We start from the raw sequence: 16,453 nt of genomic DNA, 5'->3' as shown, positions 1-16,453 counted from the left end.
TCAGAGTGCAGGTCTGTTGGACAACTTGAGGGAGACCCAACAACTGCAGCCATGAACATCTATCTATACATCGTAATGGCTTCAGACATGAATCAAGCTTCAGTCAGCAGCATCTAAACCCAGCTGAAGTAAGATCCAAGCCATTAATTAATCCACCACTGAAAGAAATTTTTGTCTGGTGCCTTCTGACAGGCTCTCCTTTATTTTTATGATATTGTCCTACATGCTAAAATCATAGCATCCCAGCAGTGTCTGATGCGTAGCAATCCTGAGCTCCAGCCCATCCAATAAAGTTTTCTACCAACTAGAAAGAGTTTTTCTGAGATGGAGTGCCATTGCAGCATGCATCTCTTTCATTGGCAGCTCTAAGACCCCCAGAGGGAATGGATATAAAAGTGCTTGAAACCGTGAGGGGTAATATTACCTGCACTCACCCCACTATGATGTTGGTGTATGAAGGTGCAGTCTCCCTCAGTACTTTGGTAAGCTCCACGATAGCTTCATACATCGTGACACTTGAGATGGTCCTACAGTGGCCAAAATGTCACTGTGGGACAACTCGCAAACCTCTTGCACCTGGACATTAAAGGCAGGACCTACCCTCTTGAAAAGGCCCTGATGGACCTTATAGCCATCACATGAGGCCTTCTGATGCCACTGCCTCGTCAAGTAAGAAAAAGGATAAAGCCAAGATCTTTACAGCCGAGCCTCCTCTGGCACTTCTGGGGCAACCCTCCTGTTCAGTACTGAGCCCAACCTCCAACTGTACTTGGTTGGGATGGGTCTTGATGCCTATTCCAAGTAGCAGAGTAAGCACAACCTGAAGGCAGGTGAAAACTCCCAAGGATTCAAAACAGCCACTGGGATAAGGCCCTAGAGGGAATCTTTACTGGGCCCCTCTCCAGAGCTTACCGGTAGCAGTAAACCTTTGAAGAGCTATAGTGAAGTATGAGATGCAACTACAAGACACGTGAACCAACTTGCAAGTGTGAACATTAATCTGACCCAGGGGAGCTATTCCTGGTGTTGAGAGCTTGGAGAAGATGGCACCAGAGAAATCACTGCCAGCTTCTCTGTGGAATAGTAATAGACATGTAGCCATGTTAGTCTGGTGTACAAAGTCCTGTATTTTGCTTCAGCTTCTCTGTGGACAGCTCTGAAAGATGAAGCACTCAGATCCAGGGGAGCCATTAGTACCACTTTCTGGGCCACAGCAGAGGGCTGACCAGCCAAAAGATTCCATGCAAAAGGAACTGATCTGCTGATGAAAATGCTATCAACAGACTTAGTAAGTCCCATAGTGCCCCTTCAGATTCCAGATCTAATGGCACTAGGACAGCCATCTGCTTGTAAGACACCACAGAAAGCGCTACTGAGTTCCAACAGTGCTTCCTCAGGGGCCGAGTTCAAACAGTGCTTGTGCCAGAGTCAACACATCTGCCCAAGTGGATGACTTCCTTGGGTGTCTCGAATTCAAGTGCTTTCTGCTTCCTCTGTCTCAAGCTTGCTGAACTGTGGTGCCAGGAAGTTCTCTCTCCAAGATCCTGAGTCCTTCAACTTAAAGGGTGTCTTCCTCCGTGCTTGGGAGGGAGACTGGTGCCACGAGTCAGCCAACACAGGAGGAGTACTCCTGACTGAACCCCATGTGTTTTGCAGCCACTCACAGTGGGAAGGCTCAGCAAGGGTGGAGAGCTGTCTGCACGAATAGAAAGACTGACCACCCTGCCTTTTTGGTCCTCGGCTTCAAGTCCCTACAAACTAAACACTGACCCCAAATTTGTGACCTTCCAAAACACTTCAAGCACCTGGAGTGAGTCATACCGGCAGCTTCTTTTTTCATGAATGACAGGCTTGAAGCCTGATGATCAAGGCAGTCCCAGTACCAGAATTCAAAGGAACTAAAGCGCTTAACACTAACAGGAAAATCTACCTAACCCTAAAACTACAGTGAACTTCCGATAATCCGGCACCTTTAGGACCCAGGGGGTGCTGGATTATCAGCTATTCCAGACTATTGGAAGGGGGAGGCTATGAAGGGTCTGGGGTGGGGTGGGGTGGGGTGGGGGGGATGCCACCCCCAGACCCTTCATAGCCCCCCCTTCCGATAGTCCGGCTCTGCCCCAGGCATCTCCGATTCAGCCGCTGCTAGTCAGTTTCAGCAGCGGCTGAATCCGGGACGCCTGGGGCAGAGCAGCTGGGGTGCTTCCAGGTCGGTCCCGCAGCCCCGAGGGGCAGCTCTATGGGATCAACCCGGAAGCACCCCAGCTACTCTGCCCCCGGCTTCCCCGATTCAGCTGCTGGTCAGTTTCAGCAGCGGATGAATCAGGGGAGCCGGGCGCAGAGCAGCTCCAATTGTCAAGCAGCCAAAGCATTCCGGGTTCCTGATGGTGCCGGACTATCAGGGGTGCCAGAGCATTGGATTCCGGACCAATGGAGTTTTACTGTACCACTAAATTAGCAGCAACTGGTACAAAGCAGACAAATAGGAAATGCTTGCAAAGGCAAGACAAGATGCTCCAACAACTGTTATGGGCCGTAGGGAGTATCCAAAGGGGTATCTGGGAGCATCTTTGTCCTTTATATTTTCATGTATCAAGAGACAATAGAGGGCACAAGTCACCCCCTACAAGTATTGCTGAGAACATCAGCATACTGGATGTGCACATACCTAAACTGGAATATTTTTCCCCAGGAGAAAACAGGAACGCAGTCCCCCACTATCACAAATTATGCAATCAAGATTCCCGCATTTGGGGAAATCACAGGGGACAGCACACCCACAGTGCAATGGTTGAGCCTCACCCAGGAAAAACCACTTTCATGATCATGTTATCTTCCGGTCACTCGAAGAAGAGAAAGATTAATAAAAATCATGGGGTTGGAAGAGACCTCAGGAAGCCATTGAGTCCAATGCCCTACTAAAAGTAAAACCAATCCCAAAGAAATCATCCTAGTCAAGACTTTGTCGATTTGAAGGGACGTAAACCATGCATTAAAACTCAAGAGGATTTTCTAAATAAGGGCATGGAACTATATCAATCTCAGTTATAAACACATAACCAACATTATGACAATGCTCTTTTAAGTGGATGTACACATTTTTCTGGAGAACCAACTCACCAACACATTTGCAGACCAGTCTAACTTCAGATTTCTTCAGCTTCCAGTTATTTCACTCCAAATGTCCTCAAAGGGAGATAATACCGTAAAAAAGAAATGTTGCTGGCAAAATAGCACAAGTAGTGCTATTCATATTAATCTCTTTTAGGTAACACAGTAATAAAGTTTAGCAAATGTCAATTTTGCAAGAAAGACCATTCAGCAAAACAGAACACTAAATTAAAAACCAGAATGAGGTCAATGGAACTACTTACAGCTCTCATGTTACAAACGCTCATCTGCTTCACTGGACTGGCAATGAAGTGTTCGGGGTCTGGCAGGATCAAACTCCATGTGGACAATGGCTTTTGCCAAAATTAATCCTATGCATTCCCTGATTCAGCTAAGCACTTCAGAATGTGCTTAAGTCCCACTCTTCTCTGAGAACTAAGCACAGGCTCAAGTGCTTTAGTTCTTATGCATGTATTTAAGTGCTTTGCATAATGAAATGGACTTGAGTACATGGTTGTGTGCATTGCAGATTTGAAGGCTTGCACACCAGTGTTTCCTGTAAGTTGAGCGCATGGGCAGCAGAGATTTGGGAGCTGCCCAGCTAGGGTTACCAGATGGTTTAAAAAAAAAAAAAAAATACCAGGCACACTTGATCTCAGATTGGGGGGGGGGGGGAGCAGGGCTGGCCAGAGGAGAACCAGCCAGTGGGGAGCGGGGCTGGCCGGGAGGGAGTCGGGGGGAGCGGGGCTGGCTGGGGGGAACCAGCCAGCAGGCAGCAGGAAGCAGGACTGGCCTGGGCGCACACAGATCCCAGGGTGCTGCCTACCCCACGCACGGTCCTGGCAAGCTTCACGGGCGAGTCCAGCCCCGGGGATTCCATCCCTCCCCCCCCCCCCCCCCAACACCCCCTCCACTGTGTAGCTGTGTACTGCCTGGCTGGTAGACACGCTCACGCAGGGGGGGCATGTCTACCAGCTAGGCAGTACGCAACTACGTACTGATACTCATGATAATAATAAAACTTTCTTCATTAGAAAATACAGGACATTTATATGTCCTGTATTTTCTCAATTTGTTTCTTGGACAGAAAGCTCAAATACCGGACTGTTCAGTTAAAAACCGGACACCTGGCAACCCTATGCCCAGATGACTGACAGACTGACCACAGCTGGTACCATGTTTTTCACATAGTGGGGCAGAGCCACACATGCCTCAGAACATATAACAAGATTTATTCCATACCTGTGGAAATTGTATAAAAGAAATTGTAGGGAGCATTGTTGCACACCATTATTTCCTGCACCATTTTCCTACGGAGAGCATAGTCTGAGATAATGCAGTTAGCAAACACTAAACGTCTTCATTTATTCCCCCTGTACCTCCACTGATTGTTCCACCAAGATGCAAGAAAGATTAAAAACCCATTCCCAGAACTGACATGGGACTAGGAAATTCCACACTTTCTTACAGTCTGGATCAGGGGTCGGTATGTTACGGCACACGAGCCAATTTTCAGTGGCACGTGGGGTGGGAACTCAGTCCCACCCCTCCTCCATGAAGTGGAGAGCTTGTGCTGCCGCTTGAGTCTTGTGGCCAGCACTCAGCCTCAGCATCAGCTCTGGGAGGCAGGTGGAGAGGCTGCAGCAACCCAGCTGAGGCCAGAGCAGGCCAGCAGCCCGATTGAGGCTGTGCGCTAGCCAGCACCAGGAACAATACCCCAGCAGCAGGGATAGGGCTCTGTGCTGCCATGCCAGCTGCAGTGCTGGTTGGAGCAGCGGTTATGGCAGCTGGTCCGGGGTAACTGTGTCACTTGGGCAACAGAGAGGCTAAAGAAGCCAGTGACAGGGAGGGGAAAAGGCTGAGAGGACCAGTGGCAGGGGACCATAGTTCCCTCTAAGCTATGCTGCCTGTGCAACCGTTTTCAGAGCTCTGCTCCAAAGTTCAAAGCTCCCACTCAGGTAGGAAGCTCAGTGGAGGCAGGGTGTTGTCTTGAGCAAGCAGCTAAACCCAGCTGCTCCGTGCTTGAAACTGATCAGTTCTCAGAGCAGGTAATAAAAAGCAAAATAAGGAGAGAATAAATGGCTAGGCAGGCAGAGGAGGAGTGAGGGAGTAGGTGAGTGGGTAATTGGGAGGGGGAGTCAGAGTGGAAGGGAGTTTGAAGAATCCCTTGAGTGTAGGAATGAGAGGCTGAAACACAGCACTCTCAAGCCTCTTGGGAAGGGGGAGGTAAGGAGCAGACTGCATGAGGTAAGTGGGGAAAATAGGGAGTGGGTGGGTGTTGGCATTGGGGTGAGGTGGAGACAGTGAGGTAGTTTGTGTTGTGAGGCTAGCATCTGTGCAGTGAGGTAGAAACAGGGGACAGTTTATTTGGGGTATCTGACTCATTTGTTGCAGTCCTCTCTGGCTGGGTTGGAGCGGAGGAGGAAAGCAGACTGCATGGGGGGGTGGGTGCTAGGAGGACATTTGCATGATTACATTTCTAACAAAGTATACATAGATCTTCATGGCTTAAGGTAAGAAAGAAAAAGATTCTTTTACCAGAATTTTTGGAGTGTTGCAGATATCTAAAACTTGCATCTTAATGATTTTTTAAAATCCTGTGTTACTAATTAATACATGGTATATTCATTGTATTGCATTAAGGCCAGTAAAAGTATCAACAGCACACTGACCCATAAATAGAAGTGAAAAAGTTAATCTCAGCATGCCACTTCTGAAAGGCTGCTGACCCCGGTCTAGGTATTTCCACTAGTTTTTGTCAAGTAAATAAGATAGGCCAAACTATACCGTTCAGCTGACTGTACTATCACAAAGTTTGGCAGGTGTGCTGACAATCTCTAGCATACTGTAGCGGTTTGATTAGCACAGTATGAGAACACAGAACAAATTGCTTGTAGGGATGATGAGAGCAACAGAACACTAACAACAGGCAGGAAAAAGCAACAGAAGACAATTTCAGCAGCTTTACACAACAATCTTATTTTAACAGACTCATGTACATTGCCTCCCTTTTAGGAGGAAAAGAAAGACAAAAGCAAAAGTTTCCTATCCCTCTGCAACTTAAACTGTCTTTCAATGTAGCTGCAAATAGATAGGCTTGGAGGTCTCAATAGGGAAATGAGATCTCATTTACATTAAGAAAGAAATGCAAAAATAAGTAGCAATAGAAGATTTACAGCTGGACAGATTAAAGTTTGGCAGAAACGAATTACAGTGACAGAAATTGAGACATTTATTCTATGAATTGCAGGCCTTAACATTTTTACTAATGGACTGAATCTTCTTGTAGCTTTTTAGCAAGAGGAAAGCAGCATACACAGCTCAGTACTTTTTAAAGCAAGGGGGTGAAATAAAAATGTAATGTAAAGCATAGTAACTAAGTGGATTACTTGCATGAAAATCTTACCAGAGAAAGTGTATGCTCCACAGTATCATTAAGCAAAATACTAGCAATGCTATTTCACTAGGAGGGTAGTGAAGCACTGGAATGGGTTACCTAGGGAAGTAGTAGAGTCTCCATCTCTAGAGGTGTTTAAGTCTCGGCTTGACAAAACCCTGGCCAGGTTGATTTAGTTGGGATTGGTCCTGCCTAGAGCAGGGGGGCTGGACTTGATGACCTTCTGAGGTCTCTTCCAGCTCTATGATTCTATGTCAAAAGGCACTGAAGATTAAAAATATGAATTCTTATCACACTATCATACAAATGTTATCAGAGAAAGCGTACACTCCAATCTCATTCATCGAAATACAAACAATACTATTTCATGTCAGAAGGCACTCAAGATCAAAAATATCAATTCTTATCTCACTAGAGACAACTATCTGATCTGTTGTTGTGCACGCTTGAGAAAACAAGGACCAGCATCATTGCCCCTTCAATAAAACCTGCAGGCGCAGTAAGAACCAGAAATGCACAGCAGCTGTTAAAATGGAAAAAGTTAACATTGAAAACATTGAAAAGTGTCATGTCATCATAAATACACTCTCACCTAGACCATTATGTTCAGTTCTGCTCACTGTATCTCAAAAAACAACAGAAAAAGAAATAATCTAGGGATAGGCGAGTTGGACAGAAAAATTAGAGCTTTGGAAAGATTTCCATGTAAAGAGAGAAAAAATTGTGACAACTTAGTTTAGAAAGGCACTATGACTGAGATATACAAACTAACATGAACAGAGACAATCCTATTTATCCTTAGATAATACTGTAATTAGGGATGTATTTGACATCCCAGACCAGGTTTTACGATTATACAGTTAACGTTCAGCACAGTAGACAGAAACACAGCACCCTTTTATATATTCTTGTGAGAGTTAAGGACCACAGTATTCTAAGAAAAAGTTGGAAGTGTAGTGCTGTTATTTAAGCACTTATTTTTCTCTTAATGGAACAGATCAGGCTCTAAAATTTTATGTTTTTTTAGAAAGAGCACGAGACACACTCATATTATTATAGATAGATAGTTCACTTTTAGGTTCTCATGCCCTGCCACAATGCCTTAATGTTTGGATTGCACACACTGCAATACTTAGTCTAGTAGAATGTTATTTCTAGAATATTAAGTAAAACCTGGTTTAAAATGTCTTAAAAGCCTACCTGTTTGTGTATTGTAACCGAAATCAATATATTTGAAAATGCAGAAGAGACATACAAAATATTCAATACATTTCAATTGATATTTTTAACAGTGTAATTAAGCAAGATTAATTAGAGTTATTTACGTGAGTTAACATCAATTAATCGACACCCCTAGTTAAAATTCATACTGCATGCTGGTTTTGTAATGTCACAGATATCCAAGAGCTTCTAAATCCCATTTCTCTCACACTCAACCCTTTGAAAACATGAACACACAAAACCAAAAGGCTACAACACCATCTTGTATTGTGTATTTTACTTCCTTCTGTGACTGGTATCAGAATTGTAAATACAGTGCTTTGACAAAATACATTTGTCATGACGATTACCTGAAAAGCCAACCAAGGGAGACAAAAGAACTTTTAGTTACAGACAGCATGGTTTAAAACAGGGGTGGGAAACTTATGGTCGATCCAGCTCCCGAGGTTCAGAGTCCCCCGGCAGCACTGGGGAGCCTGTGCTGGCACCCCAGCCCTTCTGCTGCCCCACCGAGGGGCTGGAGCACACAATGTGTAAGGGGAACTTGTTACTTGCTTGTCAGTCAGTGGCCATGTCAGTGAGGTGTGGGTGTTTAAGGGTTTTTTTTTGGGGGAGGGGGGTTGCTTCTCAACTTGTGAGAACTGATTTTTCCATGTGTCTGAGGCCCCCAACCAAAAAAGGTTTCCTACTCCCAGTTTAAAACGCTAAACTGGGCCCCTTTCCACTCCCTCCTCCCTGCAACTCCAAGTCTACTAAAAATAATAGCTCATGTGGATTTCTGTCTGATCAAACTACAGAGAAGGGAGTACAAATGATAACTAACCCTGTGATAGGGAGAGTAGGAAAGCTAAGCAATATTATCTGTTGCATATACACATGCACATGACGTGATGATAAAACTCCAGTGGTTCACCTGCAAAATTGGATTTTTTGCTGACGTCTGGTTTTAACCTAAAACAATCCTCCCAGAGTCACTTGCCAGGGTTCCACGTGGATTTTAGTAGTGTTTTTAATTAAACAGCTATTTTTAACAATGTATTTAATCCAAAGGGAAAGAGTTAAGAGGATGAGTCACTAGCAGAGACTATTCCTGCAAAAGTGCTCACAGGTATGTCTACACAACAAAAAACTAGCAGCAAGCTCTCGGAGCCCAGGTCAATCAACTCAAGCTTGCAGGACTCATGCTACAAGGGTAAACACAAAACATATGGGCTCCCATGTAGGTTGGTTTGTCTATAGTTATTTTTAACCCAGAAGCACAAGCCCCAGGATCCAAAGTCAGTTTACCTGGGCTCCAAAACTCACTGCTACAGAGCACAGGTTTTTTGTTTTGTTTTGCACTGTAGGTTAGCCTTAGTCTCAAGGAGTACCTTGTTTTTACAAGACAATAAGCTTGAAATAGACCTCATTTATTTTATTTGAATCAGGCCCTTAAAATATACAGAATAATAGCATATCTCAAAGAACATTTTTAATTAATTCAAAGCTGATTTGATCTCAGTTTGAGTTACTGTATAATTGGAAAAATGTTTTATGCTAATGTAGATTGAAGAGAAATACTAAAACACTAGAAAATTAGCCTATTAATTGCTACATGGGTTTAATAGTCACAAAAAACTTCAAAAAGTGTTTAAAAAAAAAAAAAAAAAAAAAAAAAAAGAGGCACACCAGGGAATTTCATCTCAAGTCTACTGTTGCATCCTGAACTCTCTCCATTGAGTTTGAGTATCTGCAGAAGGCTACGGTCTGTTTACAGCATAGTATGAAACTGGAGGTATGTCTACAAAGCAACATCATTTCACAATAACTTAATCCACTTCTACAGAGCAGTGAGTTATTTCAAAATAATTGCAAAATACTGTCAAGCTGGAGGACTTCTTATTCCAACTCCTGTAACCCTCATTGTACAAGGAGTAAGGCAAGTTGGAGAAAGAGTGCTCTATTTTGAAATAAGTACCGCGTAGACGCTCCCAATTTCAAAATAAGCTACACAACTGACGTAGCTCAATATGCATAGCTTATTTCGAGTTAAGCAATACTGTGTAGATGCACCCTGAGTAAGCATCATGAAATATGCTTCCTCCCAGTAAGACAAAAAAATGGTTTCAAATTCCAATGCAGACAACAAAACAGTGTGTCAACTTGCATATTAGGCAGCTTATCTTGAAATTATTGAACTCAGTCCCCAATTTAGTTTCTTTGTTAGTGTCTTCTCTGTTAGATGGACATATGTAATGCTATTTTAATGAAACTTAGGGACAGGTAGACAAAGATTTGTATCAGGCAGCCAAGGTATATAAGAATGTAAAGGAGTAGTTGAGTTGACTACTCGCATTTCCCCCCTTCTCCCACTTGCTGTATCTGATACAGAGGCAGCAATGAGAGGAGGGAGGAGGAGCTGTCGCTGAGCGGAGTCAGCTTAAAAGCCAATACCCCACAGCACCATTTTCACAGTGCCACCCCACCACCACCATCCCCGGCCCATGCTGCTGCTTTGGTCTTTATCAGAGGCAACAGTGCAGGGGGTGAGAGCAGGGGAAGCTGCTGTAAGGGCTGTTGCTGGGGCAGCCTAAGTTCGCGACCAGCCCTTGAAGCTACCTCCAGTCAGCATTTTAAAAGTAGTAAGAGTCAGCCCAGGGGTAGCTCCTGGACCCAGCGCAAGCTGGGACTGAGTGCCTCATAGACTAATCACATAGTTGATACAAATTGTATCGACTACATGATTAGCCAATTACCCACCTTTTAACGTCCTTATTGCTGACGATGTCAGCCAAGCTACAAGCATGTGTTCTCATAAAAGAGGAAAAGGAAGAAACATGTACTAGAATGAAAACTGAAAGTAATCCTTGCCTATCTAAGATCTGGTTTACACTGTCACTTAAATCAAAGTAAGTTACTTCCCTCAGCGGTTTGAAAAAAAAATCACCTCCAAGCAGTGTCACTTCGGCTAGGTCTAGACTACAGGGTTTTTTCAGAAAAGTGATGTTTTTTTGAAAAAACTTCACCTGTGTCTAGTCTGCTGCCATGTTCTTTCTAAATTAAATCGAAAGAACGCGGCAGTTTTTTGACAGCAGTAAAACTCATTTTACAAGGAAGACCGCCTTTTTTGAAAGAGCTCTTCTGAAAAAAGGTGTTCTTGATCGCAAACAGGGCTTTTTCGAAACGCAATATCCAGATTGCCTGGATGCTCTCTTTCAAAAAAGCGGATCGCGTTTTCGAAAAAAGTTGTGGCTGTCTAGATGATCTCTTTTGAAACAAGCTTTTTCGAAAGATTCTTTTGAGAAAGCTTCTTTCGAAAGAAACGTGTAGTCTAGACGTACCCACGCATGAACCTAATGCAATTGCTACATTACACTATGTTGATGGGAGACACTCTCCCACCAACTCACTTTCTGCCATTGGGGGAGGCAGAGTACTGCGGGAGGCAGAGTACTGAAGTTGACAGAAGAGCATTCTCCCATTGATTCATTGCATCTTTACCCTAAATTAACACCACTAGGATCGATAAAGCATCACCAATTTAGTGTGCAGGAATGCTACGCCAGTGACAAACAGCAAATCCTCTCCAGCAGTTGTGATCATTCAGGCATGAACTTGTAGAGTCCTACGCCCAGCTGAACTGCATTAATGCTCCCTGAGCCTCATGAAGCATACAGAGAGACATCGGTACATCACCCACGCCTCCACCTTTGCACTCCAAAATATACCATCTTATGCTCCTCAAGACTGCCTTAAAGTGGCAGATTAACTAATGAGCTTGCACTGTGTATTAAGGGGAAATGGACATGCATCAGCATTTCAAGTAATCCAAGTTGAGATTCCCCAAACATTTTGACCAAAACCACAGTTTTAGGTACTATATAAAACAGATTTATTAACTACAGAAAGACAGAGTTTGAGGATTATAAGTAGCAGATAGATCAGAGTTGGTTACACAAGAAATAAGGTTATTTTTTAGAGATGTAAGAAGTTAACTGGTTAACCAATAAGCAGGCGTCTTATGGTCCCCCAACCACCCTGGACAGCCTCTCACCACCCAGGGGCTGGTGGTTAACCAGTTAAAGAAATCATTTAACCGCTTATCTATAGTAGTTGGTTTTTATATCCCTATTATCCTTATTGATAGAGACTCTCAGTCTACATTCTACAGCAATTTTTGAATCAGTCTCAAACCCTAATGCAGTGGTTCCCAACCTTTTTCGTACGGTAGACTAGCAAACCCGTTCACAAACTTTTGGCAGGAGGCAACATTCTAGCTGCATATTTATTATGCAAATAATGAATATGCAAATAAAATGTTACCTGTCCGCAAAAAGCCCTGGCCCCCAGAGCTGCTGCGAGCAATTGCCACGTGGTGAGCGGCCGATGCAGCTGAAGCCACCTGTTTGCAAAGGCTCTGTGGGCTGGGGCTCCGGTACACGCCAGCCTCTTGAGCTCCCGAGTTCCATCCCTAATCCCATCCCTCCACCAGCCACCAGCACCAGTCACTGACCCCAGAATCCCCTGCACCAAATCCCCCCAGTGCCAGCCTCCCATTCCGAATGCCTCAGTGCCAGTCTCCCACCCCTTAGAGCCCCGCACCACCAGGCCACCCCAGTGCCAGCATCCTGTTTCCAGAACCCCACTGCACCCATCCCCCCATAACCCTCCCCAGTTCCAGCTCGCTATCCCAGAACCTCCCAATGCCAGGCCCCCAACCCCAGCACTAGCCCCGCCGCCAGAGCCTCCAGTGTCTGCCCTGCCCCCTCACCTAGCACTGTGCTGCCTCCAGCTAAGCACTTATGTCCAGGCCGCGACTGATCTGGGGTTGCTATGCTGGCTCCAACGCAGCCCTCCCAACACACAACGAACTGCTCTTCCGTGTCCGGGAGGAGACCCTATCCTGCCTCTACCCAGCACTGGTTGGCTGAGAGGCAGGGGCAGGACATGCCTCTCCCAATAGCCACAGCAGGAGGGGAGGTGCTGGTCGATGTATCCCAGCCCTGGTCCCCAGAACCTCCAGGGCCAGGCTGCGGCCCTGTGGTTGGGAACCGCTGTCCTAATGTATGTTACAGGGAACTCACAGTTCTCAATTCATAGACTAGATGCCTTTCCCAGCCTGGGACCAATCTCCCCAGTTCAAAGTCTCTGTCTTCCTAACAATCTTCCAAGTGTAGAGATAGGGGAGGAGAGTGATGATTTCACTGTTCTTCTTTAAATGGTCTTCCAGATGCCCAAAAGATCCTTGCTGTGTCATGCGTTAGGCAACCTTTTGTATGTGCCCTCTGTGAGAAGTCTCTGAAAGAGGGGATTCCTCTTGATAGGCAACAATGCCTGTCTGGCCAGTGGTAGTTGCTCATTTGTCCCCACTAAAAGGCCAGCTATGAAAGTCTCCCAGCCTTACAATATATTTCAGTAACACAAATAGCACTACTCCATAGCTTTACATGGAATGATATTACATACAAACCCCAGAACATGAAGGTTCAACAGATCAAGACTTAAAATACAACTTTGCAAGGCATACTTTGTACAAAACATATCATAATTATATGATCGTGACCAATATAAGGGTTCCAGGATGCCACTTTGAGGTACAGAGTGTCAAAACTATCATAATAAACATATTAATGTGCAGACAGAAATGACTTGGTTTAAATCTATGCAAACTTAACAGAAATCTTTCCAAATGCACAGCACTAAAAAAGGGACTGAGATGTCTGAAGGAATCAGCTTTGCTAGCTCTTCATTGCTATGGGTAAAATGTGCAGAGTACATTGTCCTCCTACCCAAAAAAAAGCTTCTCACTTGCTCCCAGAATACATTTCATGTCCCCCTCTGATCTCCAGATATCAGTTCTCAAATTTTATTTTTGAAGAAGATGAGGGAACATTAGAAAAACAATTTTGGGATGGTAGGATAAAGAGGTAAAGCAGAAGTTTTTTTTATCTCCTGAACTACTCCTGAGCAGGAGAAATAAATATTGACTTGTTCATTTAAGCAGAAGGTTTTGTATTTGTAATCACCAGTCTCACCTGCAGCAAAGAAAGTGTTCCCCACAGCAGAAGTAACAAGCCACATATAATTCTTCCCATCTCTGCAAGTCAGAGTACGGATCCATCTGACATGGATCCCACTGTAATCTTATTTCCCTCTGAAGAAAGAAAGCAGAGCTGGAAAAAGGGAAGAGGAGGACAACACTACTGCTTGCAACAAACAATGTAACTGCAGAAATTAAAAACAAAAACCTACAACCAACACTGAGCCAACAAAACAATCATCATTCACTCCACACACACAAGCTCTCACATTCTCTCATGCTCTGTAGAGAGACTGCAAGCAAGCAATCTTAGGATTCACTGATCAAGTACATCTCAATTCTTTTCTTCTATGCAAGACTTGCGTACTATGAACAGCTGCTTCTCAGCATCTGAAAGTAATAAATTTTTCTCTGCAGACAAAGAGAAGCAGAATAATTCACAGTGCATTTCTATATCCATTAAAAAGCTGTGAAGAGGCCTCATCAATGCAAGAACAGTGTGGTAACAGTTACCACATCAAGTTACATTGCCTTGCCGAAATATTAATGCACAACAGAAAGCACCGCTCTAGAAGCAAACTTGCGCATCTACTATTGATTTGCAGTTTTGCTCCCAAGGTTTCACTAGCTGGAAGACAGGCCCATCAGTTTCTTGCCATTAAACGGCAACAATAAAGTGCTTTGGGATATAGTTCCTTTTAAAGTTTGGCAACATTAAAAGTTTGTTCTACAAGTCTGTCCACAAGGATGCAGTGATGCAAAAATACTCATCTGTTCCCATACTTTTGAAAAAATTCACATTTTCCAACTAAACAAAAAAGGTTCAGTTTTTGGTATATCTGAGATAAATAGTGACAATAATTGATTCTTATTATCAAGTGTTTAAATAATTCATAACAACAACAACGCAAAGAAGAGGAAAACAACTGGTATCCAGTAAGGATGTTAGATAGTGGGTAATAGAATAGTCGACTAACCGCATGAATTTTTAGAGGTTAGTCAACTATTCTATATTCCCCAGGGGCGGGGCCACCAGTCAGTGTGCTCTGGCCCCACTCCCGAGGAGCCCCTGAAACCCTGCACTGCTAACCTCTATATCAGAGGCAGCAGCATGGGGTGCCAGGTGAGAGTTGGTGCAATAGGGGAGCCAGTTTAAAAACCAGCTCTGTTTGTGGACTGGTTGCCCACTGCCCCGCACCGTTGCCTGAAACAGCAGTGTGGGGCAGCAGCAGCCTCTGTCTGCGGGGGGAGGGAAAGGAGGGAAGATACGAGTTTCCTATGGATAGAGGCTGCTGGGGAAAGGGAGGGGCCTGCCTCCAGCATCTATCTACAGGGGGCTGCTGCCGAGGACTAGCTGTAGTAATTCAGGACAGTGATGTAATAAATTCAAGATTTACTGGTATGGCATCCTGACAGATCTCCTGCTCTCATTAGACTGTGTGGTCTACACTTTACCCCTTTTCCGGAAATAAGCCCTCTTCCAGAGGATCTCTTATTCCTACTTTCAAGGGCTTATTTTCCGGAGAATCACGTCTAGACTGGTGCTTTTCTCCAGCTTATCCCCAAGCCGGAAAAAAGCAGCAGCCATGTAAATGCAAATACCGCGGGGGATATTTAAATCCCCCACGGATTTTGTTATTCCAATGTGTCTAATCTGCATCCCTTTTCTGGGAAAGGGGTGCAGTGTAGACACAGCCTGTGTGTTTTCATATGCTTCCTCAGTATATCATGCCAGCTCTGTGCAGGTAGCTAGCATAATAGTCTTTATGAAAGCCCCCAAAGACCACAGACTCAGACAAGATACAAAGGCACGCGAGTCAGGTTTATTGTTGAATTATATTAGTAGTTGCCGGTAGCCAGATGGCCTCCTATGAATTTGTACCTATGACAATGGACACATCTTAATCAATAGTATGGATTTTACTATTGTCCCCTAGGCCGGCCAAAGAGTTAAGTCAAGGTATCCCAACATTTACAGATAGAGAAACAATCTATAATACATACCTTACGTATATGCATTAATGACACGTTTGGTACCTGTCCTAGCCTTAGCTCCTGTATTGCATTCTATTGCTAATGCCAGTGTTGATGTTTACATTGCTTTTTGTGTTGATTTTTTTAATCACCCTCTCATCTCTGTGCTTTTTCCCCTTTTTGCTCCCTCTTCGCCAAGTGACCTCCAGGACCTTGTTCAAAGCCTGACTAAAATCTCATTTCTGACATGTCATTAGCAGGAAGTAAAGTTAATTCACTCTGTGTAAAGTGTATGTATAAACATGTAAAAATAGAACTATCAAGATGCACTTGATAAAGCTAGTCCTCTTGTAAGCTTATTACTCTCTTGGCTTATCATGTAATTTGTTTCCAAGAATTTCATTTAATGTTTGAGATGCATGACAGCACCAAAGTTTAGTTCAGAAGAATACTTGACACAGAATACTGTGAATTTAAATGTCCATTTGAACACGTAAAAAACACTGTACTGTCACACATTTGCACACACAACTAAGAAATCCACTCTAACAAGATACATGAGGAAACCTGATTATAGTGTTGTTGGCCAGTATTGCATCATCAATATTGTAATATTCAGTGCCCAGTAAAAATGTATTTTCTAGGTTATTTCATTTTCTCGTTAAGATATAAACTTAAATGGCATATAATCCTGTAGACTCATACCTAAATTTAATGAAAATGGCGTTTTT

The 16,453-nt window shown here is 44.0% G+C and overlaps 1 protein-coding gene and 1 non-coding gene across 12 annotated transcripts in view; both read right to left on the bottom strand.

Moving 5' to 3' along the window:
* CCNY (cyclin Y) overlaps nt 1-16,453 on the bottom strand; it is a 171,747-nt gene that overhangs the window by 141,410 nt on the left and 13,884 nt on the right. The gene's annotated exons all lie outside the window — the stretch shown is intronic.
* Nucleotides 2,690-2,853, bottom strand: LOC112547443 (U1 spliceosomal RNA). Its single transcript, XR_003091184.2, has one exon. It is a non-coding gene; the product is annotated as a U1 spliceosomal RNA (small nuclear RNA).

This window comes from Pelodiscus sinensis, chromosome 2 (assembly GCF_049634645.1).
Source record: "Pelodiscus sinensis isolate JC-2024 chromosome 2, ASM4963464v1, whole genome shotgun sequence".
Taxonomy (NCBI): domain Eukaryota; kingdom Metazoa; phylum Chordata; order Testudines; family Trionychidae; genus Pelodiscus; species Pelodiscus sinensis.
This window is presented reverse-complemented; position numbering and strand designations above follow the sequence as displayed.